At 37.3% G+C, this 13,301-nt stretch overlaps 1 protein-coding gene across 2 annotated transcripts in view; it reads left to right on the forward strand.

Annotated features, from left to right (window-relative positions):
* The window catches only part of Chm (CHM Rab escort protein), a 189,075-nt gene that overhangs the window by 146,743 nt on the left and 29,031 nt on the right, over positions 1–13,301 (forward strand). The gene's annotated exons all lie outside the window — the stretch shown is intronic.

Consider the following 13,301-nt stretch of genomic DNA (forward strand, 5'->3'; position numbering starts at 1 on the left):
TTAATTCTCTTTAAGCTTATTGAAAATTACTTTCACAAAATTTCTGTTCTCACCTGCTTGATCTCTTCTTTGCTCTCTGCTCCAGTCTATTCAGGATGCAGTAGCAAAATCCCTTAGACTCTGTAATTTCTAAGCACCACATTTATTTCTCATAATTCTTAGATCGTGTTGCCAGTAGTTCCTGCTGATGGCTTTTTCTTTTATGTGTCCTCATATGGCAGGAGAGAGAAACAGGCTCATTTCAGGCTCTTTCTAAAGGTTTTAATCAGTTACTATTTTTTTCAGCGGTATATAAAACAAAAATGTGTACAGATTCCTTATAATGTATTATGTGATGTTGAAGTGCTTAGATACAGAAATCATATCATCTGCAAACAGTGACTATTTGACCTTCTTTTTCAAATGTTCATGCCTTTCATTTCTTTCTTGTCTGATTGAGAACTTCTAACACTATGTTGAATAGAATCCATAAAAGTGGGTTTTCTTCCCTTCAAAGATTTGGCCCTCCCCTTTTTTGATGGAATTGAGACTTGAATATTGAGCCTCAGTGCATGCTAGCCAATGTCGCTGAAGCTGGATCTTCAGCCTTCCTTTTACACTATTTTCTTTAGCTCTTCATCTTTCTCACTAGGTTGTATAGACTGGCGTTGAACTTGTGATCCTCCAGCTTTAGTCTTCCAAGTTACTGGAATTACAGGCCTGCGCTACCCGTTTGCCCTTTTTTTAATGAGAACACTTTCAAAATTATTTCCTCTAGCTTTTTCAAATATACAGCCCATAGTTATTATCTATAGACATTCTGAACACCTTCCTTCTATTACACTGTAATCACACTGTAATGTGGTACCCACTGACCTACCTTTTTCCAATGCCTATTGCCCCTCTATTCCCCTCAGCCTCTTTTAATGACCAGTTACATCTATGACTCTTTATTTCTATGAGATCAGTTACTTAGATTGCCTCTTCTTCCTTGCCACTATCCTTCTCATTTACTGCTAACCACAATTCTACTCACAACTTGCATAAGATCCACTGCCTTTTGGATCCCACATATAAGTTAAATCATAAAATACTTGCCTTTCTGTGCCTGGCTTATTTCCCTTAACATAGTGATCCCCAACTCCATCCATCTCAATCAAGAGAAGAACAGGATTTCATTATTTTTATGACTAAATAACAGTCCATTGTGTATATGTGCATTTTTAAGGTCCATTCATTAGTAAATGGATGCCTAGTTTATTTCTACTTCTTAGCTATTGAATACTGTCATAAGCATTAAGGAAATGATATCATTTTCTTTGGGTATATACAAAGTATTTGTATAGGTGGATCACATTGGACTTCTATTTTTAACTTTTTCAGTAATTTTAAGTTTTTCTAAAATGGTTTTACTACCTTATATTCCCACCAACAGTATTTAAGAGTCTCCTGTTTTCAATAACACCCCTCTCTGTCTGTCTGTCTGTCTCTCTGTCTGTCTGCCTTTATAACAGCTATTCTGGCTAGGGTGAGACACTATCTCAATGTTACTTTACTTTTTATTTCTGTGATATCTACCTTTTCTATAAACTTGTTCATTTGTATTTCTTTTACGAAACTCCTACTCAAATAATTATTTGGGTTATGTTGCTCTTGTTGTTATTATTGAGTTTGGGGGGGGTCTTATATATCCTGTTTATTAATCCCTTGTCAAATATATAGCTTACAAATATTTTCTCCCCTACTCTTACTTTTTCACTTTATAGGCTGTTTACTTTGCTGACAAGTAACCGTTAAGTTTTATGTATTCCTATTTGCCTGTTTTAGTTTTTGCTGCCTACATATATTTCAGGTCTTGCCCCCAAAATCTTTGTCAATAAGAGATAGAGGTCTAATTCCCTTTTTTGCTTGTCAACATCCAAATTTTCCAGCACTGTTTTATTAAATAAACTGTCCTTTGTCCAATTTGGCTGTACATGTGGGTTTGTCTAATTCTATGCTCTGAGTTTTTTTCCATTCATCAGTGTTTCTGTTTTTAACCCAATGCCATGCTTTTTAACCATATTCATTTGGTTCATGAACACAAGATCTCACTCTTTTTTCGTGTCCTCTTCAATTTCTTTCATTAGTGTTTTATAGTTTTCCTTATAGACATCTTTTTGCCTTTGATCAGGTTTATTCCTGGTGATAGTTTTTGGTAGCTTTTGCATATAGGCTTGCTTTCTGGACTTGTATTTTAGGCATTTTTCTATTGGCATGTAGCAACACTAGTGATTTTGTATGTTGACTTTTTATCCTGTAGTTATTAATATTAATTATTTTAATAGAGTTTTAGATGATTTCCATTTATAAGATTATATTACTATCTGAAAACAATGACCATTTGACTTCGGACTTTTCTAATTTGGATGCCTTTATTTCTTTCTTTTGCCTTATTGATCACTAGGACTTTCAATGCTTTGTTAAATAGAAGTAGTAAAAATATACATCTTTGTCTTCACCCAGAATTTACAGAAAAACTATATTTCCATAATTAAGATAATATTAGCTATTTGATTACTGTAAATGAACTTTTTTAAATTGAGGTGAAGTCCATTCCTTGACCTAATATGTTCAGATTTTTTGTCATGAGGATATGTTGAATTTTATTAAAAACCTTTTGTGATAGTTAATATCAATTGTCAACTTGACAAGACCTAGAATCAGTCATGAGAAAAGTCTCTGGCTGGATACACTTCTGAGAGATTATTTAGATTTTATTGGCCTTTAAGCATGTCTATGAGGGATTATCTAGATAAGTTAATTGAGATGGGAAGGCCCACCCTAAATCAGGTTTGCATCTGCCTTAAGCTTCTATCACCAAGACTTCTCTCCATGATGGACTGTACCCTGAAACTAGGAACTCAAATAAGTCCTTCTTGCCTTGAGTTGCCTTCATCATGCTATTTTATCACAGGAACAGAAAAAGTAACTAAGACTATTTTCTGTATCTATAGGAATAATCATGTTTTTTGTTCTTCATTTTGTTTATAAAATATAGTATATTTATTGATTTGGATGTATATATTAATGCTTTCTTGAAACTCCAGGGTGAATTCTACCTTATCTCATGGCCAATGATTTTTTAATATGCTGACCATTTGCTAATATTTTGATGAGGATTTTTGTCTGTATAATCTTCATTGATACTGGCCTATAGTTTCTTTTTTGTGGTTGCAACCTTTCTAACTTTTGGTGTCAGTGTCATGCTGGTCTCATATATCATGTTCAGAAGAATTTCATTGAGTAAAATTTTAGGCACATCTTGTATTGTTAGGAATTAATGTATTTGTGTATGTTCATGCATCTCTATGTACACTTATATGGACATCAGTGTATAGGAAACAGGGCCAAATGTTTTCTCGAATGAGAGTAAACGTGACAGGAGTTATATTCAGAGAGATGTAATATGGATAACTGGCTTTTAGGGTTTTCTTTTTCTTTTCCTGATTTTTCTGATTTTGTATGAAATACATTTAAAACAGGCGTTTATACTACAAGAATAAATGATTGCATTAATGATATGGGTCATAGTATGATCAGAGTTTTTCATACTACCCTAAATATCTTCCTTTGTAATATTATTTCTCTTATAGATGAAGTTTTACGTCACTGTAATAAAACATCTGCCCTAAGATTTATTTGGGCATACAGTTTTAGAGATCCACTTTCCCTTGGTCCCATGCCCTTGAGTGGAATATCATGGTGGCAGAGGACAACTGTTCACACCTTTGTAGAAAAGAAACAGAAAGCCAGGAAGGATCCAGGGAGATTCTCTACAGGACTCATCTCCATGAACTTGCTCTGTTAGCAGTCAACTGGCTGGGCTCCTTTTTAGCTATCTACATGAAAACTGTGTATGGGACAAAATGAGATCTTCATGTGCTCTCCTATGGCTGACTTATTTTTGTTTCATTTTGCTGTTTTTGGGTCTTTCTTTCTTTGTTTGTTTTTAATTGAACTTTTAGGAAGTGCATACAATATGTTTTTATCATATTTAGGCCTCTATCCCAATCTGCACATTTCTTACCCCTGCCCGCCCCCTTTTCTTTCCTCTGAATTTCAGGTACTCTGTCATATATGTTAAGGCCTATTGGGCCAAATTTGTGTTCCCAAATGTCCTTCAGGGAGTGTCTGTCCATTGGAGCCTTGCTAATCTATCTAGCCTCACATCCTTAAAACTGACTCTCCCTCTCCCAGCAGCTATCAGTTGCCAACAGTTGCTCAGCTAGGGTTGGGATTTCTTCCCTATATTTCCCCATTTATATATGCTGAGCTTTTGTATGGCTTGAGATTATGAGGTTGTGTATGCTGTCAACATTGCTGTGAGTTCATATGAGTAACTTCCCACCTGTCTAGAAAACTCTCTTTCCTCTTGGTCATGCACCACCTCTGTCTCTTAACAGTATTTCTAGGGGCTGGAAAGATGGCTCAATGGTTAAGAGCACTTATTGCTCTTGTAGAGAATGTGGGTTCAGATCCCAGCACCCATATAGCAGACTAACAACTGTCCGGAACTCCAGTTCCAGGGAATCTGATGCCCTCTTCTAGCCTCTGTGGGCATTGCATGACACGGATGCACTCTCATGCATGCAGGCAATACACACATGCATATACATAATATTTTATGTGTATGCATGTATTGCCATGCCATGTATTGGCCATGCCACTTTTGCAGCTCAGCTTTCTGGCTGCTCTACTGTCACTACCTAAGTGCCATCTCTGCTGCTTCTTTTTTGCATCACCTTAGCCTGCACTACTAAAAGTAAACAAGAAAAGACCACAGTAACACCAGTGGGGACAGCACAGGAGAATGTCTCTCAGAATAGTAAGTATAGCCTGCTTATATAGCAAGAAAGAAGAGTTTAGACCAGTCACAAATCACATGGAAATGAAGGTTTGTATTTCTACCAATCAGTCTTACCTTTTCAGCACCCATCACAGCCATTGCTGTGCTAGACTCCCAGAGAAGTACTCCCTCTCTGGTCTAGGTGGAATTGGTTTCAGGGTCATCTGGAGTTCACTAAGGCTAGAGAAAACATATCTGGTACAAACTTTTTGAAACAGCCCTCCAGAAGCAAAAGTAATGAGATGTGATTGTTGCACAGCTTTTCTCAAGGCATCAGTGGGGTGCTCAGAACGGCACTTGCTGGTATAGAATAGGCTAGCTATTTGACTGCCAGTCATTTTGCTCAAAAGGCAGCCAGGACAGCAAGGGGGAAATCTAACAGCTATCAATTAGAGAATCACATTATACCAACCCTGAGTATCTTTTCTTACTTATGGAAAATGAACATCAGAGTGATAAAGTAAGATACTAAATTAAAGAATTTGCCATTAGCCTAATAATGAATTTAACTGTGCTATAACAGTGCTTAATATCCACCCAGTGCCATACGGTAAGGTAGGTTCCCTTCTTTGTCTCACTTCCTTTAGCTAGGTACCATTTCCTAAATTTTCCAGAACCTACCAAAATAGTGCCACAGACTGGGGAGCAAGTGTTAAATACACAGACCTTCAGTGGGACACTGCATGTTCAAACCCTAACAGTACATCATTGAATTTACTACTTGAAGTATTTATTTCTAGGCTTCTATAATATATAAATTAAATGTCATACCTAGTTGTGGTGGATAGCTTTAGTGTCATCTTGACACACCTGCCTTGAGGGTGCCTCAATTGGAGAGACCATGTCCATGGGGCACCTTCTTGATTGTTGAGTGATGTAGGAGGGCCCAGCTCACTGTGGGTGGTACCACCCCTGGGCAGATGGGCCCGTGTTGCATAAGAAAGCAGGCTGAGCAGGGGCCAGGGGAACAAGCCAGTGAGTAGAGTTCCTCCATGGCCTGTGCTCCGTTTCCTGCCTCCAGGTTCCTGCCCTGAGTTCCTACCATGGGCTCTCTCATGAGCTGTGACCAGGGAGATATAAGCTAAATAAACCCTTTCCTCCACAAGTTGGTAATGGTCAGAGTATTTTGTCACAGCAATGAAGAAACAAACTAGAACAGATATTGGTACCGAGAGTGGGGTATTGCTGTGACAGTCCTGACCCAGTTGTTTTGGGGAGGATTGTGAAAGTGTTTGGAACTTTGAGTTGGAAAAACCATTGAGTGCTTAGAGTTTGTTGCTGTGGAGCTTGAAACAGTTATGCTGAAAGAACTGTGAACAATGGAAGTCTGGCTTGTGAAGTTTCAAAGGGAAGCAGAGACTATCAGGGCTGTTTGTGTGATGTTTTGAATTGAGAATCTGTGGATTATGGTCGGCTGGGGCTGAAGAATCAGCTGTGATTAAGAGACCAGAACCTGCTGGGACAATTGATGCTGGTTAGCTGGGCCTGAAAAATCAGTTGTAAGTAACAAGAGACCAGTATCACCATGTTGAACTCTTCTAGGAAGTATTTCCTCAGGGTCTGCACACAGAAGCTGTGGTCAAGAGGAGACCCGAGCCTCCATCTCTAGCTGAAAGCAGAACTTGGTAATGTGTAAGAGTCTCCTGCATGCCTCTGGTATTGAAACCATGAAGGGGTCATAGAGAACAGGTGAGGCTTGGCACTCTGAGAGGCCAGGAAAGGCCATAGGTAAAAGTGCAGCTTCAGTTGCAGTGAAGACCCCAGGATTAAAGGGGTCACAGAGAGAATCTGAGCCTTTGCACCCCAAGAGGCCAGAAGAGGCCATTGGTGAAGGTGTATCCTCAGTTTCAGTGGAGACCCCCAGCTTTTTGGAGATGCCGGGACTGTGGGACGACCACCAAGGACAGCAGTAGGTGTGGAATGGAGCTGGCCTGGGTCTGTGTGATGAGCTGTGTGTGCTGTGAACACCAGCGTCAGAGAAGTGGAGCTGCCAGAACCCTTTGGACCCAGAAGATCCTGAGTGAATCCCAGATGTCCAGCCTTGAGCTACTTTGCTGGACTTTGGATTTGCTTAGGTGTGCCCAATTCTTCCCTTTGAAATAAGACAGTACTTGTTTTGGATTTTACAGAAGCCCAACCACAGTTAAGAGACTTTAAAAGAGACTGGACTTTTAGGTGTGTGGACTTTTTAAGGACTATGGGGTTTTTAAGGTTGTACTGTCTTATGTTGTAATATTAATGTTAATATCATGGTCTAATAGTGATGTGTTTGTGTGTCAAGTTGACACGGGGTCAGTTGTGCTGGATACCTTTATGTCAACTTGACATACCTGGGTTGAGGATGCCTCAACTAAGGAATTGCCTTCATTGGACTGGCCTGTGGCCAGGTCCATGGGGCACCTTCTTGATTGTTGAGTAATGTGAGAGGGCCCAGCCCACTGTGGGTGGTGCCACCCTTGGGCAGGTGAGCCTGTGTTGCCTAAGAAAGCAGGCTGAGCAGGGGCCAGAGGAATAAGCCATTAAGCAGAGTTTCTCCTTGGCCTGTGCTTCAGCTCCTACCTCCAGGTTCCTGCCCTGAGTTCCTACCTTGGGCTCCCCGATGAACTGTGACCGGGGAGATGTAAGATAAGTAAACCCTTTCCTCCCCAAGTTGGTAGTGGTCAGAGTATTTTGTCACAGCAATGAAGAAACAAACTAGAACACTAGTGATTGAATTTGCCTTTTTTCCTTTCATGTCTATTAAAGCTTTGACACTCAGTACATCCTGCGAATTCACTATAACACACTAATCAGTGGCCTATCAAGGTAGTACTGCCTTACAACCTTCCTTCTTTGATATTTGGATTTTGTTATTTAGTTATTTGTTTGTTTGGTTTTATATATTCTTCTAATTCCAAATCTATTTTTCCCAGTTAACTAGTAAAGAAAAGTCTTCCTACTTGTTGAAGGACAAACTATACCTTTTGCATTATGTGGTGATATGTAACATTACATAATATTGTGATCCTATAATTTTCAGTCATAAAATTGGATATGGTAGTATCTATGATCTCAGTACTCTGGAGGTAGAGGCAGGAGGATCAAAAGTTCAGGGTCTTCCTTGATTATATAGTGAATTTGAGAGCAGCCTGGGCTATAAGAAATGCTGTTTCAAAAAGCCAAAGCCAGGGGCTGGAGAGATCGCTTAGTGATTAAAAGCACTGGCTGCTCTTGAGAACCAAGGTTCGGTTCCCAGCACCCACATGATGGATAACAACCAACTGTAACTCCAATTCCAGGGGATCTGATGCCCTCTTCTGACCTTCTCGGGCATTGGATGACACATTTCACTTACACACATGCAGGCAAGACACTCATGCATATAAAATAAAAATTATAAATAAAATATTTTTTAAAAATGCACAAAACCACTGCTGTCTTTATATAGTAAATGCAGCACATTTACTAAAATGATAATAATACAGAGATTAGCAAGGATGACATAAACATTTGTGAAACATTCCACATTCAAAGCAAAACAAAACAAAAAGCCAGGCATGATGGCACAAACCCTGAAACCCCACACTCATGAGGCAGAAGCAGGTAGTTTCTGAAATTGAGGCCAGTCTGTTTTACAGACTGAGTTCCAAGTCAGCTGGGGATACATGAAGACCCTGTCTCTAAACAAAGAAACAAACCAAAAAAATCACTTTCTGTTTTAAAGAACATCATTATCATTATCCCTAGGATACTTCCCTGGAAGTTTGACATTGTTTATTTTTAATATATTCTCTAAGGAGAAAAAGTAGTAACCCATTTGTCCTTCATTTATCTTAGTAGTTTTTTTGTAAGAGTTAATGTTTATTCCTAGAATTGCTAAAAGGAGGCCAAGGAAAGTCCCTCATATCATTAATTCTTCCTAGTGTAAAGTTGTGTGGCAAGAAATGGTGAAATGCGAGGGCTGGAGAGATGGCCCAGTGGTTAAGAGCACCAGCTGTTCTTGCAGAGGACTCAGGTTCGATTCCCAGCACCCACATGGCAGCTAGCAACCATCCGTAACTCCAGTACCAGGGGATCTGATACCCTCTTCTGACCTCTGTAGGCATTGCACAACACAGGTGCATTTACACACATGCAGGCAGTATACTCATACATCCAAATTAATAAAAAGACATAAATAGTTTTTTAAAAAGAAATGGTGAAAATGCATCAGTACTTGCTATCATCACATTTGAGGCATGTTCCTCAGCAGTGTCCGCCAAAGCACTGTTTGATGAGGCAAGCTCGTTTGTGATCTTTCCTCCATTGATCATAAGACTGTTGGTCACTTCTGGAAAGAGAAACCCAAGCTACCCCCATAGATCTTCTTCCTTAGAACCACCAGAAATTAAACTGAGCTCTCATAAAGAATTTTCTGGTAGCCATGTCCCTCCATAACCCTGAGGTAAATGATATGAGATTTTACTTACAGAATAAAAAACTTCTTAACTATTGAGCTGTACTGTTTCTCAGACTGGTTGCAACATGATTGTATGGATTTTTTTCTCTAAAATGAAAAACAGGATTATGACTTACTATCTCTCTATCTATGACTTAAACAAGTATTCATTCCACTGAATGAATGAAAATAAACTCCATGGAAAGACTTGTTTATTTCTTTGTTATTCAGAGGATGAGCATGACTGATAATAGTTATATATTTTTATGTATACATAGTGGCTGCATGAATTAGCCCAGGAAGAGCTTACAAAGATGATAATGTTTCAGATACAGTTTGAAGGATGAAGAAGCATTAAAACAGTTGGCAAGTTCACTTTACTACAAAGAATAGTGTGCACAAAGATAAGAGGGCACAGGATAGCATGATATTAAACCTAGTAATCCTTATATAATATACAGATAATGGTTTTATATATATATATATATGTGTGTGTATGTGTGTATATATATGTGTGTGTATATATATATATGATGTGTGATTACTCAAAACTGTTAAAAGAATGGATTTTAAATGTTTGGAGAGAAAAATAGTTGCTGTGTGGTAATAGGTTTGTTAATTGCCATAATTTAATCATTGACATACAATAAATATGTATCATTCTTGTTTTTAAAATGACATCCCGGGGCTGGAGAGATGGCTCAACTGTTAAGAGCACTGACTGCTCTTGCAGAGAACCCAGGTTCGATTCCCAGAACCCACATGGCGGCTACAAACCATCCTTAACTTCAGTTCCAGGAGGAATACAAAGCATTCTCTAATCTCCATGGCATTGCACAACACGGGTGCACTCACATACATGCAGGCAATACACTCATACACATACAATAAAAATAATAAATAAAATATTTTTAAAAATGACATCCCTAGCTTTCAAGTTAAGAACTAAAGTTTCCATAAAAATCTACTCACTAGTAAATGAAAAACAAAAATTATAAAGCTGTGTGTTTCTGTAAGTCATGAAGCTGTAAAGAAAATGTATTTTAATGAATTCTTTGAAGTTCATATACCTAATGTTGCAGGAATCGATTTATAAGTTGACTATAGCAAATTTAAAGAGAACACTGCTATTATAGAAGGAATATTTCTTCAAGACTTTATAGAATTACTTCAGTCTATTTGACCTTCATTCCATTTCTTTAAAAATTATTTTATATATTATTTTTATTTTATGTGTGAGTATATTGCCTGCATGTATGTAAATGCCCCTGTGTCATGCAGTGCCCACGGAGGTCAGAAGAGAGCATCAGATCCCCTGGAACTGGAGTTATGGATGTCCGTTAGCCATCATGTGAGTGCTGGAAATCGAATACACATCCTCTGCAAGAGCAGCCAGTGATCTTAACTGCTAAGCAATTTCTCCAGCCTCCTTTGTTCAATTTCTTAATTTATTATTTTGTGTTCTTCACTAGAAGTTTCTACTTTTTTCTTGTTTGAGTTTGGGGTGTTTGTTTGTTTATTTGTTTGAGACACGGTCGCGAACTCACAGAGGTCTGCCTGCCTCTTCCTCCAGAGTATTGGGACTAAGGATGTGCACCAACATTTCCAATTTTTTAAAGGTTAAAACATCCTTTTTTAAAGTAATTGATTTGTTTCTGTGTGTGTGGTACTAGGAATGCATTTGCTAGGCAGGTGCTCTACCATCTAGCTACATGCCTAGCCTGGGCATTTCTAAGTCCTCAATAGAAATTAGCCAAGATGATTTAGAAAGAAATGGAGCCTCAGATGCCTCAGAATTTACATGTGGAGAAGCCAAAATCCCCCCATACGTGTTTGGTAAAGTATAACTGCATTTAAACAAAGTGGCCAAGATCTTTTGGCTTCTAAAGCTCTTGCTTTCTTATTTGTTTCTACCTTGTTAGCAGTGTTCTCTTTTTTATTTTTACCATAGATTACTTACTTTATTAGTATAAAGCCTGTAGTGTAGACAAATGGACTGGCTTTTTTTCTTGGTGTAAGGCTTACACCAAGAAGGTGATTGCCTTATATATAAGTTTTAGTTCATTATTGATACTTTGCCTTATTCCAGAGAAAAGGAGAAATTCATGATAATTTTTAAATAGCTTATGTATTCGTTCTGTTATAGCGTGTTATTGTAAAACACCAAGTTCATAGTTAGATTTAATGTTTGATGTAATATGTAACAATATTTAAGAAAGATGCTGAGATAGAAGCTGACATTTTTATCATTCATTTGCTTTTATTACTTAATTAATATTTAGCTTTTTCTTCCTCCTTTTTCTTATGCTTTGGGCATGTTCAGAGATGTTCAGAAGCGATTTGTAACTCAGACATTAAAGGTCGTTAATGGTGTATTTTCCTGCTGCTTTCTTTAAGAGTCATTGATGTCATGTCGTTTCAAATTGTTCTGTTCTTCATCTGTCTTGTGAAGTAGAACTTGTCCGATATCACAGAAGGCTTTAAAGTATCATTTCCTGTTTTCTTGATTTTGTTTTCTGTTTTAAGTAAGGGAGTGGGGGGAGACAAATATACCATTTTTTTTATTTTGTGTATTCTAACCTACTCCAACCTCATTTATTTTTCTCTTGTGAAGCTCCCTGATTATAATAAGCAAATTACTTCATTAAGACTGTTTTGAAATCATTCTCTCTCAGACCCTCATCAATCTCTTAAGGGTTTTCTCTTTTTGCCTGAACCTTTTGTATAAATCACATCCTGGACACAATAGAACATGTTTTTAAAATTCACATTATTTTCTCCTTACAGAATAATTCAGAAAGGTAATTTAATCTTTTCCCTGGTCAAGCAGCAAACCTGGAAAATGTTGACTAGGATGATTTGCTGTGTAAGATTCCACCATTTGGGTCCTGTCTTCTGGATTCCCCATATTTATGCTAATTATGATGATTAACTGGAATCATCATCTTGGATGCTTTTGATTTATAAAATATCAAGAATTAAAATAGTATTTTAGTAATAAATTCTACATGTGCAAATTTTATATATTTTTAAGGCATTTACTTCTAAATGGGGTTTGATGTGATTTATTTTCCCTATGAACAATTATTTAAGATTATTATAAAAATATGTTTAGAGTTGATTGCATTGTATAAGGGATATGGATTTACTCGGTATTGCCAACTAAGTGGAACCAAACACTTTCACTTACCCTAAAAGTTGAGGCTGCAATGATGAAATCATGAGCTAGACTCATCATTCTTCCTGTTGCAATAATCACTTGACAAATGTTGGCAACCACTGTAACTAATGCAGTTATACCTGAGTAAATCAAATGTAATAAAAATACATACCAGGGAGGCTCTGACTTGTATCTGTTCCTCGGAGGTAACAAAATGAAATTTTAAAAAGTGAATTATGTAAACATTTTGATCTAAAGTACAATTGTTAAATATTTTAAAGATTTTCCAAGAGCAAATGAATTTGATTGTAAGATGCACTTAATACAGAACTCCAACTTTTATTGAAAAGCAGACAAAGATTTAAGGGTTTTAAAAATTCAGATATACTAAAAATTATTCACAAGCAAATTAGCTTGCTTACATGTTATATATTTGTTACAGATTTACTGATTTTAGATAAAAGATGAGGAAATATCTTCTGGCACTTCTATGGTAATCTTTCCTTTTAAAAATTTTGATGAGTAATAGTTGTATAAATTTAGAGTATGATGTGATAGTTCCATATATATATATATAATTGATAATCAACTTATCTGCCACTGTCACTGTACCAACTTCTTTTGTAGTGGGACATTGAAAATTTGTTGTTTGAATAGTTCTGTGGTATGTATTAACTATGGTCACTCTGATGTAAGCAGATCACTAAAACTTGTTCCTCTTGCCCAATCAAAACTCTACACTTTGGTCAGTATATGTTTTTCTCTCCTACCTCTAGTAATAATTCTTCTAGTGTTTCTGTAAGGCTGACTTTTTAAAATTCCATAGATAGATAGATAGATAGATAGATAGATAGATA

The sequence above is a fragment of the Nannospalax galili genome, unplaced genomic scaffold (genome assembly GCF_000622305.1).
Source record: "Nannospalax galili isolate Female #2095 unplaced genomic scaffold, S.galili_v1.0 scaffold10, whole genome shotgun sequence".
NCBI classification, from domain to species: domain Eukaryota; kingdom Metazoa; phylum Chordata; class Mammalia; order Rodentia; family Spalacidae; genus Nannospalax; species Nannospalax galili.